Genomic DNA, 25917 nt, shown 5'->3' with positions numbered 1-25917 from the left:
TGCTGATGAATAATTCAGAAAGGTAGAAAATGAATTCTCCCTGGGTTTAACTACATCCCCTCAGGGAGGCTATGGTACTATATAAATAAAACCTCACATCACTTACAGAGAAAGGAATTGGATTTTTCACCTCTTTTCCTACTCACTTTCCAGGGGCTATTCACAGATATAAAGAAAATGCCAGGATTTGGGAGGTGAAAATGGCAAGAAAAGCAATACAAAATAGAATGAGTTTCCTTGGGCATTCTGCTGACACACAAACATGCAGAGAATCCCTATGATTATTATTTATTCTCTGAACACCAACACTGTCATAGGTCCCTTATTGAACATATAAACAAAAATATAGTCCCAGTCTTTTGGGCAGATGGTATATTAAAAAATAGCAACTTGCTTGATTTTTTTCCCAAAAATTGGGTTATTTTATATAGTGGTATATTAGCCAATATTCTGAAGGGTCTATGAAGGAAGCAACTGTCTTGGATCTCATTCTCTCTCTCTCTCTCTCTCTCTCTCTCTCTCTCTCTCTCTCTCTCTCTCTCTCTCTCTCTCTCTCTCTCTCTTCTCTCTCTCTCTCTCTCTTACACACACACACATACACATACATGTGTGCACAAATACATATATTCATACGTACATAAGGTTAAATATAATTGGAGTGAAATATAGATTGTCACTTCTTTGAAGGTAGGGATGATGTCAAATTAATCACTGTATAAGCATGTAACTAGGAATATATAGCAGTTACTTAGTAAATGCTTGTTGGATAAATAAATGGATTCATTCAACCAACATTTGCTAAATTCTTTATTATGCACACTGCCTGATGGTTTGAGGGCAGGTTTTATTCTTGCCACTTTACATTTTATGAAGAAAGCATAGTATAACTTCCTAAATAGAGAGCTGACCTCACACCTAGAAAGACTAGAACCTAAGTACAGTTCCAGATATCCACTGGCTATGTCATCCTAGGAAAGCCCCTTAACTCATCAGTGCTCTAGGCAATTTTCTAAGAATCTAAGTTGCAGACAAGGTGCTAAAATACTTTGACCAAAGGAGTACTTTTAATTGTGAAATCATTAGTTCAAATAATTTCCAATTAGTTCCAATAGTACCAAACCCTATCCCATTTTCTACATGATGAACTGTTTGCATCTGGTATAATGACTTTGGAGCCTGATATCCTATAATCCCTCTGGGACCTTAGGTAAGTTATTTCAGCATTTTCAGCCTCAGTTTCCTCTTCTGTAAAGGAGGGAGATAAAAGTTGTGCTCTCTATGCTACTCCTATCTCTAAAATCAATAAAAACATCTCTGGGTCTTCTTCAGGGACTTCAGCCTCAGATGTCACTTGTGCCAGAGAGTTTCATTTAATGACATAACCAGAAATGGGAAGAAGGAAGAGGATCTGGAAGACAAATGAACCAGTTACCATCCACTTCCCTCAAATTACAAAGTTTTAGTACCTCCATTGCTTATCTCTTTCCTTCTAATCTGAAGCCCTTAGAATGAATCAGAGAATATAAAAATAGGAAGAGCTCTCAGAAATCAACTACTCCATTATTGTCATTTTTTAAGAAAAAAAAATTAATCTTACAAAAGTACATCTTACAAAGGTAAAATTGTTGCCTACCCAGACTGATACATAAAAAAAAAAATACACAGGCCTTAGGAGTCAAGAAATATAGTATACCTATGTTCAAACTAAAGCTCTGCAGTTTTTAATTGTATGACCTTGGGTAAGTTCCTTCTCTCTGAGTCTCAGTTTCTTTATTTTTAAAATGAGTTTATTAGGCTAAATGATCATTAAGACCTCTTCTACATGTAATGCTTTAGGATCCCCTAAAAACCTTTCTCTTATTGGCATTGTGATCTCAAGCCATTTTTTTAATCTCTCTTAGCCTCAGTTTCCCCACCCATAAAATGGGGAATAATAGCACAACACAGTGTTTTGTGAGGGTCAACTGAGGAAATATATTTTAATTGTTTATATTTATATCATATATATTTTATAAAATGCTTTATATGAGATTCCTATAAATAGTTTATATTTATATTTACATATTTTAAATTATTATTATTATTATTATTCCTTGGTTAAATTATCCTCCATGAACCTCACCAATATGGAACCCATTTACCTGAGGTCTCCTCACTTAGCAATCTCTTTGAGCTCATACAAGAGGATAGGAAGTAAGGGGCAGAAGCTATAAATAGTAGCTACAAAGTCAATTTGAAAAAAAAAAACACAAAACTAAATACCATGGTTCAATTTACAGTCATTTCCCAAAATTACCTTCTGTTAATTCTAAGACAGAAGAGTGGCAAGGGCTAGGAATAAAATGACTTTCCCCGGCCACCCAGCTATGAAGTGTGTGTATGTATATATGTATGTATGTATGTATATGTGTACATATATATGCATGCATATACATAAATACCTATAAGTATGGAGTGATACATATGTGCATATGTACATATATACACCTATATTTACTAACATGCCATACACACACATATATACATAAATGTTTACGTGTCCTATATATTTATGTGTGTAGATTCATTTAATGTCCGTTTTTATTATCTCTATAACCCCAGCTCAATAGACTGCCTTGCACAGAATTATAGGTATTTCCGATACCTTCAGTCTGAAGAGTTTTCTTTTTCTCTTTTTTGAGTTAGAGTGAGAGATTAGTAATAGGGACAGCGCCACAAACAGCTGTTGTATATTTTAAAATGCATTGAATAAAGTAGAATCAAATTCAGAAAGAAGCACAAACCAGAATGACTGTTAGGAAAGCATACACAGAATTTATTCTTCTTTAACAAAATAGTACAGGCACAATTTCATACAATCATCTTTCTGTGTTCTACAGCATTTATAGAAATATACAAGGTTGAGAGACCTTGAGTGTGACTTCTGCCTCTGATCTTTACTACTTATAGATCCATGAATATTTCATTTATGAGCTCTGATCCTCAGATCCTCATCTGTAAAGTGGAGATAATAATACTTGTAGTACTTTATGAGGTTAGTGTGAAGCTCAAGTATTCACAGTACTTTGCAAACCCCAAAGCCCTATGTAAAACCAGCCAATGAAGAGCCACTCATAAACCAGTTGTGATGGGTCAGTATAAAAAGTCTGTATAATTCTGGTTCCCAATGCTTCTTGTTTCCCAAGCTAATAAAAAGTATGGAAAGAATACTCTCCTGGAGAGAATTCTAGGCTTGGCCTTGAGAATTCAGGGGTGGAATCCTGGCTATGCTAATCATCATTTTTGTGAAATTGGACAACTCACTTAACTAATTTGGGCCTCAGTTTTCTTACCTGGGGAGGGAGCAACTGGGTGGCTCAGTGGATTGAGAGCCAGGTCTAGAGATGGGGGGGGGGGTGTCCTAGATTCAAATCTGGCCTCAGTGTGTGAACCTGGGCAAGTCCCTTAACCCCCATTGCCTAGCCCTTACCACTCTTCTGCCTTAGGAATACACAGTCATGATTCTAAGATGGAAGGTAAGGGTTTAACAAATACTGGGGAGAGGGAATGAAAATTATGATATCTAAGATTCTTTACACTTTTAAATATTATGATCTCATTTTGTAGCATGTATTTTCTTATAAATCTGCCTTAAATTCTGGCTTCAGGATGATCATAAACATAATTTGTTTTAATACTAAGCTCCCCCAAAGTATAAAAGCATAATCATATCTTCCTCTAATTTCTCACTGTAGTATGAAGACACACCATTGAGACTACTGAGTCTCAGAGGTGATACCAGGAAAGAGAAAACATTGGCAGGAACTACCAAGAAGTAAAGGCTTTGAGACTGGAAGCAGGTGAAGGAAGGGAGTGGTGCCAAGCATTTCTAAAGTGCCATGTGCTATATTAAGTGCTTTGCAAATGTTATCTCATTTAATCCTTGAAACAACTCTTTATAGTGGGGGTTATTATTATCCCCTCTTAGAGTGGGCAAGACTGAAGCAGACAGAGGTTAAGAAACTTGCCCAGAGTTATGTAGCTAATAAGTGTCGGAGGCTGGATTTGAACTCATATCTTCTTGACTCCAGGCACAGTGCTCTATCTGGTGCACCAATTGCCTAGAAGCACAAACTCATGTGTCTGTCACTTAAGAATGAATCTACCTAAGTACAGAAAGGTTGCTATCAAAATTGGGACTACCCTACCGTCTGAATTTTCCTTTGGTCTCAGTAATTTGAAAAAAATATATACTAAGGCCTGGAGGTGTTTCCATCTGTCTCAAAGGAGGGAGCCTCCAAACAGATGGAATCAACTCATAGTAGGAGTTGAACAAGATCCCATCTTAATTATTACAGTTTGTTTTCAAGTAATGTTACACTGTGTTATCATTTTTTCCCACTAGATGGCAACTGTTTAACTCTCTGAAATCATTGTATAACTATAAAAATCAGTTCACTTTTAATATAAGGGGGAAAATCCTCTTCTGTGAATTTGTGAATTGTCATTTTTCTCAATCTTACAACACACACACACACACACACACACACACATACACACACACACATGGTTCATTTCCACAGTCACTCTCTAGACCCTACCACACACACACACACACACACACACACACACACACACACACACACACACACACACGCGGTTCATTTCCACAGTCACTCTCTAGACCCTACATATTTGCTCATCTCACTCTCTCTAGACTGGAATGGATTACTCTCCTCCCAACTATATCTATTAAAATCCTGCGTTATTTTTAAGAATCAGTTCAGCTGCTGACTCTTCCCTGATTTTTCTTTTCCTACTTTTCCCAAGTCATCATTGGCTGAAATTTCTCACAGTATTTTGCTTAACCTTTTCTATGACTTCTTTGTATCTTATTTTCTTTTGTGTTGTACTTCTGTCATATAAGTTGTAAAGTCTTTGGACACTTTGAATAATTTCTAGCATGGTGCTAGATGCACATTGAGGATCTACTATGCACCTGTATTGGAGAGGTCTTATAGATTTTTCTGGATTTTGGAAGATTTGAATCAAATCATCTCCCAAAGACTGTGATTTATTAACTGAAATATAAATTTGGAAGCTGTAATTTCTGGTGAAAGGAATTCAGAAACAAAGTGCAATTTAAAAAAAAAAAACTCTTTGGGACAGAACAGCTCTTTTCCAGTACCCATACTGATTCTCTCTGCAGATCTCACACAGTACTGTACAACAAAATAGACATATAGAGGGATGACAATTAGGAGGGAGGATGTGGTCTTTAAGTCCTAGCTTGGACACATTCTAAGTGACCTTGGGTAAGTCATTTCACTCTTTTAGAATATTTTCCTCCTCTGTAAAATAAGAGGGATGGGTCTATAAGGCAGATAATATGGTTTTTGAGGTTCTTTCTAGAAACTTAATTTATTGAACCCAAATCTTCAAATTGGCCTTATTTTTTATCTTCATATATGATATTCCATTTTTAAGATCTATGTTTTTACATAGGATACATGCATTCTTTCCTCACTTCCAAATCTCAGGAATCTTGAGCTTTCCTTGGGACTCAGTTTAAATGCATCTTCCTACTTAAGACTTCTTTTCATTTTGACTTACCCAAAATATTCCTCTTCCGATCCCCCAATTGCCTTGTATTCACCTTATACACTTTATTTTTATTTTTTTACTTTATTTTATTCCAGTAACAAATTTACAGGTAAGTTTTCCAAAATTACATTTTCTATGTTGTCTCCCTCTCCTGTTCTCTTCCCCCTCAAGGAACTCACAAGCAATTCCAGTGGGTTATACATGTTTTATCACTCAAAACCTATTTCTATATTATTCATTTTTTACAAGAGTTATCTCATAAAACCAAAACCCCAAATAATATTCCCAAATAAACAAATGATAAACCATGTTTTCTTCTGCATTTCTACTCCAACAGTTCTTTCTTTAGAAGAGAATAGCATTCTTTTTCTTAAGTCCTTCAGAATTGTCCTGGGTCATGGTGTTTGTTGCTAATAGTAGTAAAATCTATTACATTTGATTATCACACAATGTTTCAGTTACTGTATATAATGTTTCCTGGTTCTGCTTATATCACACTGTATCAGTTCATGCAGATCTTTCCAGCTCTTTCTAAAATCATCCAGTTCATCATTCCTCATAGCACAATAGTATCCCATCATCATAATATACCACAATTTGTTCAGCCATTCCCCAATTGAGGGACATCCCCTCATTTTCTAATGTTTTGCCACCACAAAAAGTCCAGTTATAAATATGTTTGCACAAACAGGTCTATCCCCATTTTAAAAAATCTCTTTGGCATACAGGCCTAATAGTGCTATGGCTGTATCAAAACATATGCATTCTTTTAACGCTCTTTCAGTATAATTCCAAATTACCTTCCAAAATGGTTGGATCAAGTCACAACTCCTCCAACAATGCATTAGTATCTCAATTTTGCTATATCCCCTGCAACATTGAACATATTTTATATTGTTGACATATTATTGATTGAGCATAAGATGCTGGGGAATAGGGCAGGCAAGGATACTTTTCTTTTTGGCTTCAAACCTAGCTCAATGCTTGGTACATAGTAAGTTCTTAAGCCTTGTCTGAGGATTAATTGATTGATGAGAAAATTGAGGTTCAGAAAAGTTTAAAAAAATAGGATCATTGGATTGAGAGGTGAATATGACTTTAGATTTCTAACCTAAATCATCTCATTTTACAAAGGAAGAAACTGAGACCCAGAGACAAGGAAATGACATGGTAGCTTGCCTACTGTCACATAATAAGGAGTAGGGTCTCAATGGTAAGTAGTAGATTTTAGAGGTTGTAAATCTAAGACTAAAGTTTTGTTTTGTTTTGTTTTCCCAAAAGTTCTTTCATTTTTCCTTCAGGTTTTGGGACAAATGCCTGATGACCTTATGGAGTAGCTTGTCTCAGTGTTTCATTTTAAGCAGAATTCTCCAAACAAATGGCATCTCTAATCTCTTCTATCAGCTTCAGACTATGGAAAGGAACACTGAGAATCAAGGGGTTCCTCTCTCCTTTTGCCTCACCAGCCCTCCATAGAGTCTCTGTCCCTTCACCGTCTCCATTCCCTGTTACCAACCCTACTTTATCCCCTGTACCTTCAATCCTTACAAGAGGTAAATTCATTTTTATCTATATGACTTAGGTTAATTCAATGATGATGTACACCTAGAACTAAAAAAAAAAATAATGTAAGATTTTCTTTAAAACAAATCAAGTAAAAAAATAGCTTTGTTTTTCATATCTTCTAGTGGTAAGACTAGAAAATGTAAGCCCTGAGCAAAAATTTCTAAATGCTATTAATTTACTATTACCTACACAATAAAATAAGGACCATATCATACTATTTATACCGAGGAAAAGAAAAATAGAAAAATAAATAAAACAGAGGAGTTAGGAGGGACTTTCTCCTTTGTGCTGATTCTCTTAAAATTGGAAGCCATTGCCTTTGCCCTAGCTGACTAGAAGCTGAATGCAAGTAATGACCTTTAAAAAGTTGAGTCAGCCATATACAACAGCCATCTCTACCACCTTAGTCCAAGTCTTTATCATCATCTTCTTGGAAAATTTTAATAGTCTTTCATCTGGTATCCCTGCATCTAAAGCCTCACCTAGTACAACCCACTCTGTATAGTTTGCCAGGAAAAAAAATTGTACCAAACATCCTCAAAGTCATAGGCAAATGATAGAGAGATTTATTGATTTTCTTAGAATGTTTCACTGCAATGGATTTTGTGTGGTAAGGCAATGTGGTTTTTTTTTCATTCTTTTTTCCTTTTTTTAGTTTTATCTTTATTTTAGTTTAATAACAAATTTCCACATAAGTTTTCCAAATTTATATGATTCATTATGTCTCCCTCCCTTCTTCCTTCCCCCCTCCTGGAGTTTAAAAGCAACTCAATCTCAGCTTTACCTATGCTGTCACTCAAAACATATTTCCATAGAATTCATTTTCATAAGTGAGTAATCTTTAAAAAAAAAACCTTACCTTCCATCTTAGAGTTGATATTGTGTATTGGTTATAAAGCAGAAGAATGGTAAGGGCTAGGCAATATGGGTTAAGTGATTTGCCCAGGGTCACACAGCTAGGAAGTGTCTGAGGCCACATTTGAACCTCCCTGGAACCTCCCATCTCTAGGCCTGGATATAAGTGAATAATCTTATAAAACAAAAACTCCAAATCATGTACCTAAATAAATAAAAATATGGAGCACTACATGAATTTGCAAGTCATCCTTGTGCAGGGGCCATGCTAATCTTCTCTGTATCATTCCAATTTTAGTATATGTTCTGCCAAAGCAAGCACAAAATGTTTCATGAATAAGTAAATCCATGGAAATTGGAAAAAGCAAAGCACACATCAGGGTGAGAGAGACAATTTGCCCTTATCAAGTGTGAGATAGATTGTGATAGCTAATATAACTTAAAACCCCAGAGTTAATGATGTTATAATTCTTGAAATGTTGATAAGAACACAAATGCTATCCCTCAAGATGACTTGAGACTATACCCTATAAGGATCCTTGAATGACTTGGAACTGGAGAGACCTGGTTCAAATCCTGTCTCAGATACTTGCTAGCTTTATGATCCTGGGAAACTCACTTACTCTCCCTCATTCTCAGTTTCCTTATCTATGGCAATAACAACAGCAATAATAGCAATAATCATAGCCTCTACCTAACAGAGATGTTGTGAGGATAAAATGAGAAAATATCAGTAAAGCTCTCTATGAATGTTAAAACACAATATAAATGTAAGCTATGACTACAATTATAATTATTGTTCTTTTTCTTGCTGCTTTCTAGAAAAAAGACTTGGAATTCCCGTCAGAGGTGTTTTCAAGTATTTGAAGAGTGTCACAGAGAAGAATGAGATTCCACTCATGGATATCATATATTTCATTTCCATGGCCTTCTAACATCCTCCATAGAACATTCATCCATCACATGGGAAACCTTCCCTTAATTCTTTTAATAGTACACAAGGGCTTTTCAACTGTTGTTTATCTTTTCTCTTCACTATTTAAATCTTATTACCTCTTTTTTCCAGTCATACATGTCCTCCTTACCACTAACTATCTCCTTTGAGACCTGAAACTCACATCTAGACATGTTCAGCCAATCAGAGCCATAACTAGTCCTCTTGGAATCTAGGGCAAATTCCATGGAATTTGAGGAGGTGGAATTGAAGGCTATCTAAAAGATAATCATCCTTCTGCCTATTTCCACTTGATATAGATTGGAAATAGATGTGATGGGAGTTGTGGAGATCAGGGATTTGAAAAGTCAGGCAGTTAAAGTAATAATATGACAAATAATATAATAAAAACAACAGTTACCATTTATTTAGCACTTTCAAAGTTTGCAAAAAACTTTAAAAATGTCATCTAATTTGATTATCCCCAAAACTCTGGAGGTAGGTGAATTATTATACTCCTTTTTCAGAGATGGAAACTGAGGCAAACAGCAGTTAAGTTAATTGTTTAGGGGCACACAGCAGGGGAAGAACAAGACAGGAGACTAGGTACTTTGGGGAAGAGGGTGAGTATCCTGGTAGTCCATAAATAACAGCTTGAGTCTGGAGAGTACGGTAGTTAAATTGTATTTCACCTACCATAACAGGACAGAGTAAACTTTGAAGGAGCTGAGAGGTTGGCTTATTGACAGTGGTATCAGGAGGGTCAGAAATTGGTTTTGCAAAGAGAGGAGGAATATTCCAGTGCACTTCTTAGTTCTTTGTGTCAGAGTCTGAGGGAAGGAGCAGAAACTTTGGACCCAGTGTTGTTGATATCTTCAGGGAAAAGCTAGGTTTCAATGATGACCAGAAGAAGGAAGTATGAAAATCTGGAACCTAAGGTGAAAAGGAGTTTGTTTGTTTGTTTGTTTTAATAAGGAAAGAGTAAGGACAGAAATGCTGGACAACGGATAGGGGCTATGGTGGACTAGTGATGAATGTATTAATATGTGTAGTCGGTGTAGCACTCACTGCCTTTGTCATAGATTCTGCATTTATTCTGGACCTCTACAATATTTTTTTTTTCCAATCCTCTTTATACGTTTCCCATGGATAACTAAAATATATAAACTCAAATGGAATTTTCTGATCAGTTATTACTTCCTTTTCTGAATTTACAACCTAGTTAAAGAGATATAAGAACTCACTATAATATAAGGCAGTGATCAAAAAACACAGTGGCACCATCAGACCAGAGGATTTCAAAGGAAGCCTTCTGTATTCAAGTGGGAAAGTAGAGAAATTGGAGAAAGAGGATCTGACTTTGAATCCCAATTTGTATAATTCTGAGCAATTAACTTCACTGGACCTCAGATCCCTCATATGTAAAATGGTTGGAGCATGATGGGGACAAGAGAATAATTAAAGCTTTTAAAATAATCTTTAAAGGTTACTTCTAAGCAAGGATGTACTCATATTGGCTTAGAAGAACTGATTGTTAAACTTTCAATGTGAAGGGCAGCTAGGTAGTTCAGTGGATAGAGGGCCAGGCCTAGAGACAGGAGTTCCTGGGTTCAAATATGTCCTCAGACATTTCCTAGCTGTGTGACTCTGGGCAAGTCACTTCACCCTCACTGTTTAGTCCCTACCACTAGTCAGTCTTGGAATCAAAATTTAATATTGATTCTGAGACTGAAGGTAAGGTTTGTTTTGTTTTGTTTTGTTTTCCCAAAGTGAGCATTTAACACTTTCAAAATTGCTTAAGAATCAGGGGCTTGATACATTATTTTGTTGGCTACCTAGACTTAATAAAGCTATAGAAGAGAAAACACTAACATAGACTATACTTATAAATGTATCTTGCATGCATATTTGAAAGATGTGTAGTTTTTAAACATTTACATGTACGCCACTGTTAATACTTTTACTGTATTCTCTCCCTAGTACTTCTAGCTTAGAAAAAGAAAGCTTTCTGATAGCCCCATTTGTAGCTATCATCCAGGCAGACCCTGAAATCATGGAATCTATTCACAACTGGAAGAGACCTTAAAGATAACTTATTCCTAACTGTCAACATTTGCTTGAGGGAAGATAGAGATGAAGATACAATACTTTGAGCACTCAGAGGAAGGAAGGAACACTCCCCACTGCAGTAATAAGAGAATGCATCATAGAACAGCCAAAGTCCATCTCTACTTCCTGGATTCCAATCCTTTGATTTCCCAGTCCTTCTGGACACTTCATTGTCTCCCCTTGCTTCTCTCAGGAAAAATGTGATAAGACTTTATCAAATGTCTGTTAAGGTCTGTAACAGTTAAAATTTAGGGAAACTGAGGCAGGTAGAAATTAGTTTCTCTCTGCAAGGAGTATTATATTTTAGAGGTTTATTAAAGGTTAAGGATTAAAGAAAAATACAATTAAGAAAGGCACGTGCCAGGTGGGCCAAGAGGCCCAATTCAATTTCACTCACATCATGAGATGGGTCTGCTTGCCAGAGGAGACAGGAAGAGAAGCGACCCCACCTACAGTGAAGACCCTTTAAATCATAATTAGCTCTCCGCCCAGGTGAGAATTCAGTGAGATTACAAAGCATTCTGGGGAAGTGGAGCAAGGACTTCTGGGGATTGAAGTCCTGGATTCAAGTCTCCATTTTTAGAGGTCCCTCACCTTCCTTGCCTTTCAGGACCTATTTAACAATTGGGGGAGGGGCTGAAGAGAGAAGGTACAAAGGAAGGAGAAGGAGATGCTTCTTAGGAGTGTAGATGAGCACTGGCATTGACTTCAGAATAGATGTGTTCAAGTTCCATCTCTGAGGTTCACTACCAGTGTGACTTTGGGCCAATCAACTTTTTCTTTCCCACATAGTTGCATTCCTTTGGATAGCTCCATTTTCCTTCCTCTTCTCTGGCTTTTATGCTTCATTATATAGTGTGTCTCTCCATTCAATTATAAATTTTTACTACAATGCAGGGCACATGGAGACACAATGAAGGTTTATCAACTGATTGGTAGGACAATTAAATGACACAGTGGAGAGAGTCCTGGGCCTGGAGTCAGAAAGATTCATATTCCTGAGTTCAAATACGGCCTCAGACACCAGCTTGGGCAAATCGGTGAACCTTGTTTGCTTCAGTTTTCCTAATCTATAAAATGATCTGGAGAAGGAAATGACAAACCATTCAAGAATCTTTGCCAAGAAAATCCCAAATGGAGTCACAAAGAATTGGATATGTCTAAAACAAATAAATATTGACTGAGTGATAACTTTCCTGGACCCCTGTTCCTCATGCATCAAATGAGGAAATTAGACTGCAAAATTTCTAAGGTATCTTCCAACTCTAAATCTAGGGTGTAATCTTTCTAATTGTAGCAGACCAAGAGTAGAACCTTGAGGGATCCCACTATAAGGTAAGGATAGGAACTGAACTTGTGATTTCATTAGTGTAGGGATATGCCAAGTGAGAAAACTCCTATAAGTGCAGGTAGATACATTCTCTGCAATTTGTAGTCCCTGAGAATTTCTTAAAACACTGAGAATTTATTCAGCATCCCAATGAACAAAAATCTTCCTGGTTTTGAGGACATCTTTCTTTCTCTACTGTTAATCAATAAACATTATTAAGCACCTACTACTATGTAACAAGCACACAAACAATAGGACAATATGATCTGATAGGATTTAATTTAATTTTATGAAGAATAGACAGAGTGATTTCCTCAAAATCAGCAAGAAATGGAAGGTGGTTAAATTGGTTTATGTCTGAGAAGTTCCATGAGTATTTTCATGGAGGGTTGGTCAGCACATCAAAGGGCAGCTGCAAGTGCAGGAAGAAAATCACTGGTTTTAGTAATGAGTAAGTGTTTTTTGAGAGGGCAATTTCTATTGAATGGGAGTGGGATATCATAAAAACCTGACATTGGGTAACTTATTGGCACTGTGGATAGAGTACCAGACTTGGAGTCAGAAAGACTCATCTTCCTGAATTCACATATGGCTTCAGGCACTTAGTGGCTGTCAATTAACCCTGCTTGCCTTAGTTTCCTCATCTGTAAAATGAGCTGGAGAAGGGTATGACAAACCATTCCAGTATCTTTGCCATGAAAACCTCAATGGTGTGATAAAGTGTAGGATACAACAGAAATGATTGACAACATTGGAGTCAACTCTCTCGTGCTAGGGAATCAAACCCTGAATATAGAGAAATAGCTATTGACTGTTGACATTTCTAATGTAAAAAGGGAAGTTTTCAGGAGTTCTTTTTGAGGCCTTTTCAGGCCTCTTTCTAAAACAGACTTTGTTTTTTTCCCTTAGTTTTTCCAAAGAGATCTTAAAAGATGTTATAAGATCAAATTTATATGGCTGTCCTCCATAACTGGAATTCTATCCCTTCTCATCTTTGCCTCCCAGTTTCCCTGATTTCCTGAAAGTTTCACCACAAGTCATACTTTCTACAAGAAACCTTTCCCATTCCTCCTTAATCTTATGAGAGAATGCCTTCCTATATCCAATTAATACATGATTGCTCACATATCGTTTCCCCCATTAGATTGTGAGCTCCTTGAAAACAAGGACTACTTAAATTTTCACTGTATATTTAGCACTTAACATAGTTTCTGCCTTGTAGTAGTTAAAAAATACTTATGCAGCTAGATGGTTCATTGGCGATGGAGTCAGAAAGACTTGATTTTAAATTTGGACTCAGATATTTATCAACTGTCATGGTGGGCAAGCCACTAACCTCTGTTTGCCTTATCCAGGTGAGAAGGAAATGATAAACCACTGCAGTGTCTTTGCAAAGAAAACCCAATGGATAGTAGGGCCCAATGGGTCATAAAGAGTCAGACTTGATTGAATTACTGAACAACAACAACATATAAATAAATACTTTGTTGACTGGAAAAAAAAACACAGAAATATTAAATAGTCAAAATCACTTTTTAATCAAGGGAATGGGGTTCAATGCAATAGTAGACCTTGACACAGAGCTGTGCTTCACACAACTACACAGAGTCTGAGGATTAAACTCTGCTCTGGACCCTGACCTCTGGGAAAGCCAGCCACACTAGATTGGACAATTCCAAGGAACAAAAGAATTGGGGAACCCATATACCACTTGGTGGAAATCCAGGGGCAGGGAAAGATGATTTGACATAGCTATAGCTACAAAGGAAATGGGAGTGTTCAAGCTACACTGACAAGATACAATCAAACTTGGGAAAGGAATCATAGCCAAAGGCTAGGGTGTACAAAAAGGGGCTGCTTACCATGGATACTAAAGAATGGTTCCTGCCTAGATGAGGATCTTCTTGGGAAAGAGTCTCTGATACACTGGGGAAACTACCTAAGACAAAGATGGTCCTTAGCATATGCTTAGTCCCACCCAACTAGGATTGTCATTCACCTGAGGGTCCACTATTCACTGTAACTGCTAGCCTGGGATTCCCTCCAGGATGGATTCCCATGGGCATAGGGAACAAATACAAACTTTGGGGTCTTCAATTTAGAAACTAGTCCAAAAACTTGGGGTTCATCAGATCTTTCTATGCTACAAGATTGGGGTTTCTAGATTCCATGTTGACAACCTGTTGAGTTAGCAGACATTTCCTCCCAAAGCCTTGGGAACACAGTTTCTCAAATACCACCTCATTCTCTGTGACAGTAGGCTCCCTCTTCTGTTTTGGTTGTTGTTGTTGTTTTTAAACCCTTATCTCTTGCTTTAGAATCAATACTGTGTATTGGTTTCAAGGCAGAAGAATGGTAAGGGCTAGGCAATGGGGTTAAATGATTTGCCCAGGATTGCATTGCTAGGAAGAATCTAAGGCCACATTTGAACCCAGGACCTCTTGTCTCTAGGCCTGGCTCTCAATCCACTGAGCTCACTCTTAGCACAGTTATTACATCTGTCTCATCGAAAGTACCATGGTTGCTGGAAGATAGAGCTTTCTCTAAAGGGCTTGGTCATCTGGCATCATACATCCAGCTTTTAAAGGAATATCACTGAGAAAATATATTTTTAAAAACCCAGCTCAACATAAGGCTATCCAAGTATCAGGCTATCCTCTCTGAAATGTTCCTCCATTCATCAGTGTCAACTGCTCTAGCCTTGACTTGCACAAATTTAACTGCCTTGTTGATGAGGAAGAAAGGACCAAATTATCAACACTATTGTTAGTATTATTATTTTTTTTTGAGTAATGACCATACACTCAAAGCTGAATAAAGCTTCAAATTAGCCATAATCCCTGCCCTAGGGACATATAATCAAAAGGAAAAAGACAAGTGATTCAATCATGATTATGTGCAGCTTTGAAAATGGTGCTTGTGACAAGAACTTGTTAATAGCACTAACACATGGACAGAAAATCATAAATGTTAAGAGTTCATTCACTGACTCAGTTCCATCTGAACAAAAATCTTTCAGTGACTTTGTGTCTCATGCAAGAGACAGGAATAATACACTTGTAAGTAGTATATATCTAAAAATTTGAAGATGATGAGAATGTAGAAGAAAGAAGATAAAGATGAATATGAAAATGAAGACAAAAGCAATACACATCAGTAGAGGAAGGATACTACTTTGGAAAGGACATGACAGTAAGAAAACCTGGGTTTGAGTTCTAGCCCACCATTCCTATTGCAGTAATACCTCTGGGCTCACTCAACTAATTCCTATTTGCACTGACAAGTTAGATCTTCAAGGCTTGGCTGACTACTTCATCTCTCAAGGTTATAATGGTAACTCTTTCTGGGGTTGGAATGTTTCTACTGCTATCATTCATGACTCACCTACCAAGTGGTATGTTCCTCATTGATTAACAATTAGCTATCCTGTGTTAATTAGCTTTTCAAAAGAAAAGAACATTTTCTGACATGGTAGGAAAATATTTACCAAAAAATCTTGGGCACAGTCTCCCATGAATATCTACAAAGTCCAAGGAAACATGGGCTCAAGCTTAGATAGCAATATGAAAAAGGGGAATTTTATTGCTGTTGGTCTGATAGAAGTCCTTTTCTCCCTTCCTGGCGTCCTCATGGTATTGCTCTGATTTGAAGCTTTCTACTAAGCCCCAAGGGTCAGAATCGTTGGAGAGTCCCAAAGCTGCACTTCTCTTCATTAGGAAGAAATGTCACACCCCATGAACCTAAATTTTCTTACTGTGTCTAGTTTGAACTGTCTTAGCTTCTGGTTGAATGCAAAATATGTTACTGGCACATTCCCTCCAATAACATGATCAATGCCAGTGGGCATGCTCTCCATGCATTCACTCTCCTCCACTACTTGCTTCACTCTCACTACAGATTAGAAATTCTAGGGTCTGCTCTTCAAAGTGGTCCCAAAGCTTGACTACATTACTCATGAAATTTTCTGTAATATATCTAGGCTGAGGGGGTTAACTAATTCTTTCCACCAATCATAATACATTATATCATCTGATCTTATCCAATGGCTTGAAATATCTACTTTACAATTTGATTGACTTTGTAATCAAAAAATTATTCTAACTCTATGATGGACATAGAGAATCTTGTTTTTAATATTAATCACAGTGTATGTATATGATGGGGGGGGTGGACATGCTCTATTTCACTAGCTATATAATTTGGGGCATGTCTTTATTAATATCTCTGTTTCTTCATCTCGAAATGGTACTGATATTATCTCTTGAGTTAAGATTTTCCTTATCTTCCCATCTATTAGTGCTTTCCTAACTCCCAACTATTTTGTTTTACTCAATATAGAGTGGATATATATATATATATATATATATATATATATATATAGAGAGAGAGAGAGAGAGAGAGAGAGAGAGAGAGAGAGAGAGATGTGTGTATATATTTACCTATGCATGTTTCTATTTTATGTTTCTAATAGACTATAAGCTCTTTATGACCTAGGATGGATTCATTTCTAACTTTGTATCCTTAGGGACTAACGTTCTGTTTTATACCCTGTAGGAGTTTAATAAGTGTTTGCTTAATTTAGTATACACATTTCAAAACTGTTGTATATAACTATCCATTTTTAGGAAGTTAGGATGCTGACATTGAAAAAGGGAATAGTAAGAGAAGATATGATAGTGGTCTTCAAGTATCTGAGGGACAGTCATGTGGAAGAAGAGATTAAGATTACTGTGCTTAACTCTAGAACTCTAAATTAAGATCCAAATGGAAATACTACAGAGAAGCAAATTTTAGCTTAATATAAACGCTTCCTAAAAATTATAGCTGTCTAAAAATGGAATGGACTGTCTGGGAAACCAGTCTTCAAGTAGAGATTGAATGATGACTTGTCAGGGATTCAAAAATGTGATTCATGCCTTAGTAGTCTCGAATAGATGACATCTAAAAACACTTCTAATTATATTATTTTGTGATTTCATTAAAATTGACCACCCCCTTTCCCCCATAGGCTATTTTCAGAATCAAATGAGAGAATAATGCCTTTCTGGACATAGTGACAGAAATCCTTTGAGTTCTATGAGGGAAATGACCATTTTTTCCCCTTTCTTTGTATCTCTACTTAGCACAGAGCTAGGTAGGCACATAGGAAGCATGGAATAAATATAATAATTTCATATATAACAAGTTTTAGTATTGTATATAATTACATAATGCATGTTAGTATATTAATATTATATAATTATAATATATTGATTTAATATAATAACAAATAATACTATGACCCACAATACACTTTTTGACTAGCTGTCAATCATATTACTAAACTTTAGGTGGTAAATGATAGATTTAGCCAATTGGCTCATTTCCAGGCTAGTTGAAATTCTACTACTAGTTAATGACATCTTTAAAGATAACCCTATTTGGTACAGCTAAATGGCTCAGTGCATAGAGAGCCAGGCCTATAGATGAGATGTCTTAGGTTGTAAGGATAATTTTAGTGTTTTGACTTAAATCTAAATGATTGGTCACCAGGAAAAATTCCCAAATAATAAGATACCTATGTCAGCTGGGAATTATGGAGATTTTAATTAATAGAGAAGGAATTAAGGAAAGAGAAAAAAAAAGAGAGAGTGAGAGAGAGAGAGAGAGAGAGAGAGAGAGAGAGAGAATTTAAACTGCTCAGGCTGAGCCAGGTAGTAGTTAAAGGCCTTGGCCAAAGTGGCCTCCCTGGGTCTAAGGGTAAGGGAGTCAGTCTTATCACTCACCACGAGACCATCTCCAAGCTGGGTTCCAATCCTCCACTGAACTCAATCTCCTGAACTGAGTTCAGAATAATCTCTTGAACTGACTTTTAACTTTCTTTTAAAGAGAATTTTCTCTTCTGTCACCTCCCCTAAATTTTCATGTCTACCAATCACAGTAGACGCTTTTTTCCAGGACTGCCCATTCTTAGTTCTCACCACTCTTTAGTTCTCACCTTTGCTGGTTAGATTTTATCTTCTGAGGTACTTCACACTTCTTTGTTAAGCTTGCCTTTTGTGAGTTACCTGACCTTTTTGTGATTAATTTAAACTTTATAGGACTTAACACCCTTTTGTATTAGATCTAAAAATAGACTTAGCTTAAGGTTCTAGCTTTACTATAAGGTATGAGTTAAGTACCTTCATTGTTCAATCAGGAGTTTACAACTTTATCTTCCCCTAAAGTATGTCTAAGTATGGGTGGAGTAATGTAAAGTTCCCAAGACATTCCTAATTCTTGTTAGACCAAGTATCTCCATTGTTAAAATAAGGAAATAGCTAAATCAAATCTTCTAAAGTATATTCTGAGTAGTTTTTAAGATTCACAAGGTTCAAATCTGTCCCAGAGATTTCCTAGCTATGTGACCCTGGGCAATTCACTTATTGCCTAGTCCTTATTGCTCTTCTGCCTTGACACCAATAAGACAGAAGGTAAGGTTTAAACAAACAGACAAAAAAAAAAAGATGATGCTGTTCACATGATTGAGGGCCACAGTCCAAATACTAAGAGGAAGAGTATGCAAAAGAAAAAGTCCTTTCCCACAATCCTGAAGATTGTTCGTCTAATGTCCCAATCATTTACCAGTTACCCCTATTATGTCTTCATTCATTTCAACATCTTTGTCCTCTTCATCAAGGATCAGAATGGAAGTCCATCAATTCAGAAAATAACTTACACATAATGTCACCATATTGTGATGCCAAAACAATTGATTTCCACAGGATCCTCAATAGGATTCCTCAATGCTCCATTGTGGGTTTTAAAATTAATAATAATCAATAATTATTATATTTTAAATTTTTATTAATTATAACTAAAATAAAAAAGCTACCTGAAAGTCTGGTAGTAGGTCAAAAAGAGAGGAAGAGGGAGGAGTTACAGTCACAAATACAATCACACAAAAGGTGAGGATGCAGGAAAAAGGAAAAGGACTCTAGGTAATACAGAAAAGAATTTTGGGTAATGTAGGGATTTTTTTTTGAGGTACAAGAATTTCTAACTGTATACCATAAAGTGTATAGATAGAGTAGATTGACATGATAATCTCTTTACACCTTAGCTTCACTCTTCAGAAAAAAGAGCCTGCTCTCTGCTCTCTGCCTAAACTTTTCCTTAATTAATGCCCAAGAGTCCTGGGCAAATTTTCTCAGGAAAGGTCTTAGTCATTCTGAGGTATTTGAAGAGTAATAGCATCAGTGAAGCAGTTAAAAAATAACCATTTATATTTCTTAAACATGTAACTGAAACCAATCTAATTATACTATCTACAACTGGATATCAACACATACATTTCAATAATGAGACACAAAAAGAAAGGAATCCACAAAGGTTTCCAGAAAGATAAAGTTCTATATATTTATTCTAGAGGGTTGTTCAGCTGCTAAAACATTGTATAGCGCTGGGAATCATAACTAAAAAAAATGCTTGTTATATGAATAAATATGTTTATAAAAAAATGACTCCAAATATGTATAGGTACATACACAAAAATCTCATTAATTCCAATTCTGTTCAGAATTCTTAAGAATAAAAATTTGTACTATCTGTGAGAACAAATAGCTTTAAAATAATGGTGTTAAAATAAACAGGGAAAATGAAAGAGAACAAATAGTTTCCAACTCCATTAACAATTGGTATGCCAAGTAATTTTATCTCTTCACTACTTTAAATGGGAGGGGTGGGGTTAAATTTGTCTAATCCATGTCTGAAGAAAAAAAAATTCCCTGATAGCATACCCAACAAATAGTCATCTTGTATTGACTTTAATGATGGGGGATCTCATTACTTCCCAAGACCACTTTTGGACAGTTCTCAATATTAGGAGTTTTTCTTTATGTAAATTCTCAATCTAACTCTGCTCCTTCTCTCCATTTATACTAGTTCTGATATTAGAGCCAGACAGAACAAGTTAATTTCCTATTTCTGCTCTGATGTTCTATAAATCATGTCTTACTGTATCCCAAAGGGATAAAAAAGTGTGGGTATCTATTTATACAAAAATATTTATTGCCTTTTTTGTGATGGCAAAGAATTTGAAACCAAGGGGTTATCCATTATTTTGCACTGACTGAACACTTATGGTAAACAGTTATAATGAAACATTATTGTGCTATAAGAAATGATGATCAGGATGAGTTCAGGAAATCCTGGAAAGATTTACATGGACAGATACAAAATAAAATGAACAGAATTAAAACTCTGCACAAAGTAACAGTGATAATTTGTGGTGGACAACTCTGATTGACCTAGTTATTCTCAGTAATATAGTAATCCAAGACAATCCCAGGGACTCATGCTGAAAAATGTCAGTTTTCAGAGAAAAAAATTAATGGTATCTGAATGGAGACTAAAAATTACTGTTCTTCGCCTTATTTTATTTTTTGTTTGAGCTACCTCCCTCAAAATGACTAATATGGAAAAAATGTTTTACACAATTACACATGTAAAATCTATATCAGATTGCCTACCTTCTCAGGGAAAGGTAGAGGTGGGAGGGAGTGAGGGATGTAGGGTGGGAAGAAGAGAGAATTTGGATTTTTAATTTGAAATTTTAAAAAAGAAAATTTAAATGTTTTCATGTGTAACTGGGAAAAAATAAAATGTTTTAAAATGATGCCTTACTTGAGCATGATGGGGGCTTAGGGAGATGAAATGAAAAAAATAATCATCAATTCCTGCCTTTCAGGAGTTTACAATCTAATAAAAATGACTGAGAAAGAAACAAAATGGGAACATTAATAGCCTTGATAGAATAATGGATGCCAGAAGAGCCAGGATGTTTTAGGGGTAGGTACTTGCATTAGCATGATAATATGGAATGCTTGTGGATTTAAGGATCTTTTCCAAAAGGGTATAATAGTTTTAATTTTGGAATTTAAGTTTCTAAAAAATGGATCTTTTTATTTATGTTGGTATTAATAACAATATCACTATACACACAGAAAGTGCTCAAGAAATATCATATAAGAATGTGGCACAGAACACTGGGAAGAGTGCTATTTGTGAAGTCAGAGCACTTTGGATGCAGAAGAGAGAATGGAATGTATGAAGTTACTGCTGTTTTTCAACTTACGAAATCAGACCAGTGGACCTTATGTGGGAAGAACTAACATACTCATTTCTGTACTCTTTTGGATCTTAAAGCCTCATCTCAAACATATTGTTTCTTAATTGTAAGAACTGTTATCTAAACAGCACTATCAGTCCTTAGAAAGAAACTACCAATTGACTGCCTTATTCTTCCATTCACCATCTTGGTGACTTCCCAGCCCATGAATCCCTTCACTGACTACCACTTCCTTATAAGGACTTTCTCCCCATTAAGAATATGAATTCCTTGACTGTCTTGTTTTTGTATTTGTGTACCTGATGCCTAGTCCAGTATATGGAAAATAATAGGCACTTAAATGTTTTTCATTCATAGATTAATCTATTCCTGGAAAATATTTTAGAAGTAATCTATTCCAAATCCCTTATTTTATAGAAGAGGAAACTAAGAAACCAAGAGATTTAGTTACTTGCTTAATGGCATAGAAGAAGTATCTATAAAATCCAATCCCCTGTTTTCAGTTGAGAAATTTGGGGACTAGAGAAGGAAATGATTTGCTAAAAGTCATAAAGGTATTAACTTAAAGATGTTGGAGCCATAATGAGATTCTCCGATGCCAAATCCAGAATTCATTTGACTATACCAAGAAGTCTCTCAATGAGCCAGTATCTAAAAAATCTCCTCTGAATTCAAATGTGGAGCTCTTGCAATTATTTAGAGCTATAAACAGTTAGGAGTAAGTAGGAATAAGAGCTCTGACATGGAGTAGGAATATTATTTTTCTGGGATATATCAACCTTTTTTATTCTTCTTTCAATGATTTACCTTTGAAATTAGACTTGCCAATTTCAGTGGACTGCAAACTCAATTTCAGCAAGGTAAGGTGGCAGCCAAAAGAGCTGATGGGATCTTAGACAGCATTAATAGAAAAGTATTGTCCAGAACCAGAAAGATGACAATCCTGACCTTAGCTGGATCACATCTTGTAGGGAAATTGAAGTAATCATGCTCTCCAGGTAGAATAACATTAGCTCTGATGGAGAGAGACAGTGAATTATAGTAGAAAGAGTACTGGATTTAGATTCACAAAACCATAATAAGGATCTTTGCTTTGTCACTTACTAGCTATGTGAGTCTGACCAAAACACTGGACCTCTCTCTGAGTCACATTCCTTATCCTCATAATATAAAAAGAAAAACAAAGAAAAAGCAAAACTGGTCCTTGCCCTCATGAATCTTAATCAGGAAGATAATATGTACATAAACAGATAAATACAATTAAACATAAGTAAATCCAAAGAAAATACAGGATCTATACAAAGTAGTTAGAAAGGAACATTGATGGAAAGTGGGTTGGAGAATGAGATGAACACTGGGCAAGACCTTCTCCAGACAGTAACATTTGAATTGAAGGAAGTCAGGAATTCTGAGAGGTGGAGGTGAAGAGGGCATTGTAAGCATGGGACACAGTGAACACAATGGTTTAAAGGAGAGAGATGGAATGTTTTGTGTGAAGAACAGCAAGAAAGTGAATGAGAGAATTATATAAGAAAACTGGAAAAGCTGGAGGCAAGGGAACCACTGCTTTTCAGTGGTTTGAGAGCCAGACCTAAAGACAGGAGGTCCTAGGTTCAAATCTGGTCTCAGATATTTCCTCCCTGTGTGATCTTGGGCAAATCACTTTACTCCCATTGCCTTACCACTCTTCTTCCTTGGAACCAATATTTGATATTAATTCTAAGATGGAAGTTAAACATTTTTTAATTAAAATAAAAGGAAAACTGGAAAGGTAGGAAAGGATCAGGTTCTGAAGAACTTTAAAAGCAAACATAGGATAAATAGGAATATTAACATTAATTCTTTAGTAATTTGCTTTAGTAATTTAATAGTAAAGTTAAGATAATTGAAGCATTACTCACTCATCAATGATTACCACAGATACATTTTTCTCTGCAAACAATACAACAAAGAGCCCTACTAGGTTATATCTCTTTCATTTAAACCCTACTTTCTCCACAACAGAAATGTCATCTAGAACAAGTGTTCTTAATTTGTAGCATCATGGAGTTCTTTGGTAGTCAAAGGAAGCCTTTGGACCTCTTCTCTGATGTTTTTAAATCCATAAAATATAACACATGTGATTACAAAGAAAGTTAATTATGCCCAAATGCAGTTATTAAATATTAAAAAAGAAAGTTCATAGACTCCAAGTTAAGAAACCTTTAAAAAGATGCTAGTTTTTGCCATGTCCATCAAGACTGCAGTAAACATAATTATTTCCTGTTCCAAAGTATGAGTGTGATGCTAGTGAAGCAGGAAAACAAGTAGTATTTTTTTTATTGATTTTAGATTAGTGAAGGGGAAAAAAGAAAGGGTTAGGTCTGAATAGTAGGCACTCCCTATGGTCATAGTTCTCTGAATGGGGATATTGCCTATTGTTAAAAATCTATACAATACTTAGTACTAAAGACTTTTTGGGCTTCCTTACCACATTGTTGAGTCTATAAAATGCCAAGAACCCAAAACAGAAAGGAAGTATTCCTGTTGAAACCAAACCCCACCATTTGCCATTCTTTGCTTGTCATCATATCCAAGGTGATTTCTAAATCCTTGCTCCCCACCAAGCTAGGCATGTGTGGAGAATGGATAAAACTCCCACAGGAGCTCATACTGCTTTTACAGAATGCTTACAAAGAAGCTAGATAGCATGGAGGATTGAATTGGTCTTGGAGTTAGAAAGATCAAATTTAGGGGTGGCCTTATATTCATACTGACCTGTTTGATCCTGGGCAGGGCATTTGACATTCAGTCTTTTTTAAGATTTTATGTTTCAGAGGAGGTGAGGATATGCATTTTCTCCAGGGCTGTGATCTACTAGTAGTTCATGATATGAATGATATCACAAGTCTGGTCTTATATACATATAGTAATACTAATATTATTTCCTTTGATCCTGAACATGCAAGAGTAACAGCAAGTATTATTATGCTCAGTTTACAGATGAAGATGGCTGAGACTAAAAGAAACCCAGTAACTTGTCCCAATCATTTAGGAAGAAATGCAATGTCTTTACCTAGGGCTCTTATTAAAAAGTCCAGAATTCTTTCTTCCCTTCTACAGTCATCACTCTTTCTAATGCAGCAGGCTATAAAAGTGCAAAAAAAGGATCTCACTATAAGTCATTATGATGATTTGGTCTCTGTCCAAGCCAGAGCGATCTTTCCAATACATTAGGTTCTCTCCCAAACAGCAGCCTCCCAAGTTATGACCCGGTAAACACACTATATAAGTATCATGGTCAGAAGCAGCAACCATCTAGTTTAAAATCTAAGATTCTATGATTCTAAGACTTGATGATTTCTAAGTTCCTTTCCACTTTAAATCCTAAAGATCAGTTAGATTGAGAATTATTGATTTTGAATTGCCAAAATCCTGTTCTTATTTTTATTCTTGTTTGATTATACACTCCCCCCCCCAGCACCCTACCAATTATTGCTTCTCCAATATTATTCACTGGATTACAGCATGTCATATGTGAAAGGGACTATAGTGATCCTATATTCCTGTATCCTCAGTATGAATATTAGAAAATTGAGGATTATAGAAGTTCAGTGATTTACTCAATAAAAAATGAGAGCTGGTGCTATTAGGAGGTATTAGACACTAGATTTTTCCATTCCCAAACCAAGGTATCCAGATGTCCCACAGGACCATTAACCTTTGGCTATCTGTCAGAAAGCCTATTATTGAGGAAAACATACTGGACTGTGTTAACCAAGCATCTTTGTTTCTAGGGCCCTGGCTCTGACATTAACTTGCTCCATAATCTTGGGCAAATCACTTCCCTGTATTTATTTCCTCCACCATTTTAAGAAGAGGGAAGGGTTAAATTACCTCTAAAGTAATTTTCTTTTTTTATGTGATAAAATTTGTTTATTAATTTATTGATTATCATAGAGAACTATGATAATTGAATTGAAAACCACAGGGGGGTAAAAGTTTTTTTAAAAAAAAGGAAGGAACAGGCCTAGAGATGGGAGGTCCTAGGTTCAAATCTGGCCTCAGCCACTTCCTAGCTGTGTGATCCTGGACAAGTCACTTGACCCCCTTTGCCTAGCCCTTACCACTCTTCTGCTTTGGAGCCAATTCACAGTATTCATTCCAAGAAGGAAGGTAAGGGTTTAAAAAAAAAAAAAGGAAGGAAGGAAGAAGCTATGTTTTTTGTTTTTGTTTTTTGTTGTTTTTTTGCTAATGATACCTGGAAGGAAACAAAAAAAAAAAGGAATCACAAATATCTTCCCAGAAACCATACCAAGATGCTACTCAACTCTAACATTCTATTGTTTTTGTTGTTGTTCTGCCATTTGAGTCATGTCCAAATCTTTGTGACCTCCTTTGGAATTTTCTTTGCAGATATTGTAGTGGTTTGTAATTTCCTTTTCTAGGTCATTTTACAGATAAGGAAAGATG

General features: G+C 36.0%; 1 protein-coding gene and 1 non-coding gene across 11 annotated transcripts in view; both read right to left on the bottom strand.

Moving 5' to 3' along the window:
• The window catches only part of DLG2 (discs large MAGUK scaffold protein 2), a 2177398-nt gene that overhangs the window by 1648526 nt on the left and 502955 nt on the right, over window positions 1-25917 (bottom strand). The gene's annotated exons all lie outside the window — the stretch shown is intronic.
• Window positions 8220-8326, bottom strand: LOC130454089 (U6 spliceosomal RNA). Its single transcript, XR_008911773.1, has one exon. It is a non-coding gene; the product is annotated as a U6 spliceosomal RNA (small nuclear RNA).

The sequence above is a fragment of the Monodelphis domestica genome, chromosome 4 (genome assembly GCF_027887165.1).
Source record: "Monodelphis domestica isolate mMonDom1 chromosome 4, mMonDom1.pri, whole genome shotgun sequence".
Lineage (NCBI taxonomy): Eukaryota > Metazoa > Chordata > Mammalia > Didelphimorphia > Didelphidae > Monodelphis > Monodelphis domestica.
This window is presented reverse-complemented; position numbering and strand designations above follow the sequence as displayed.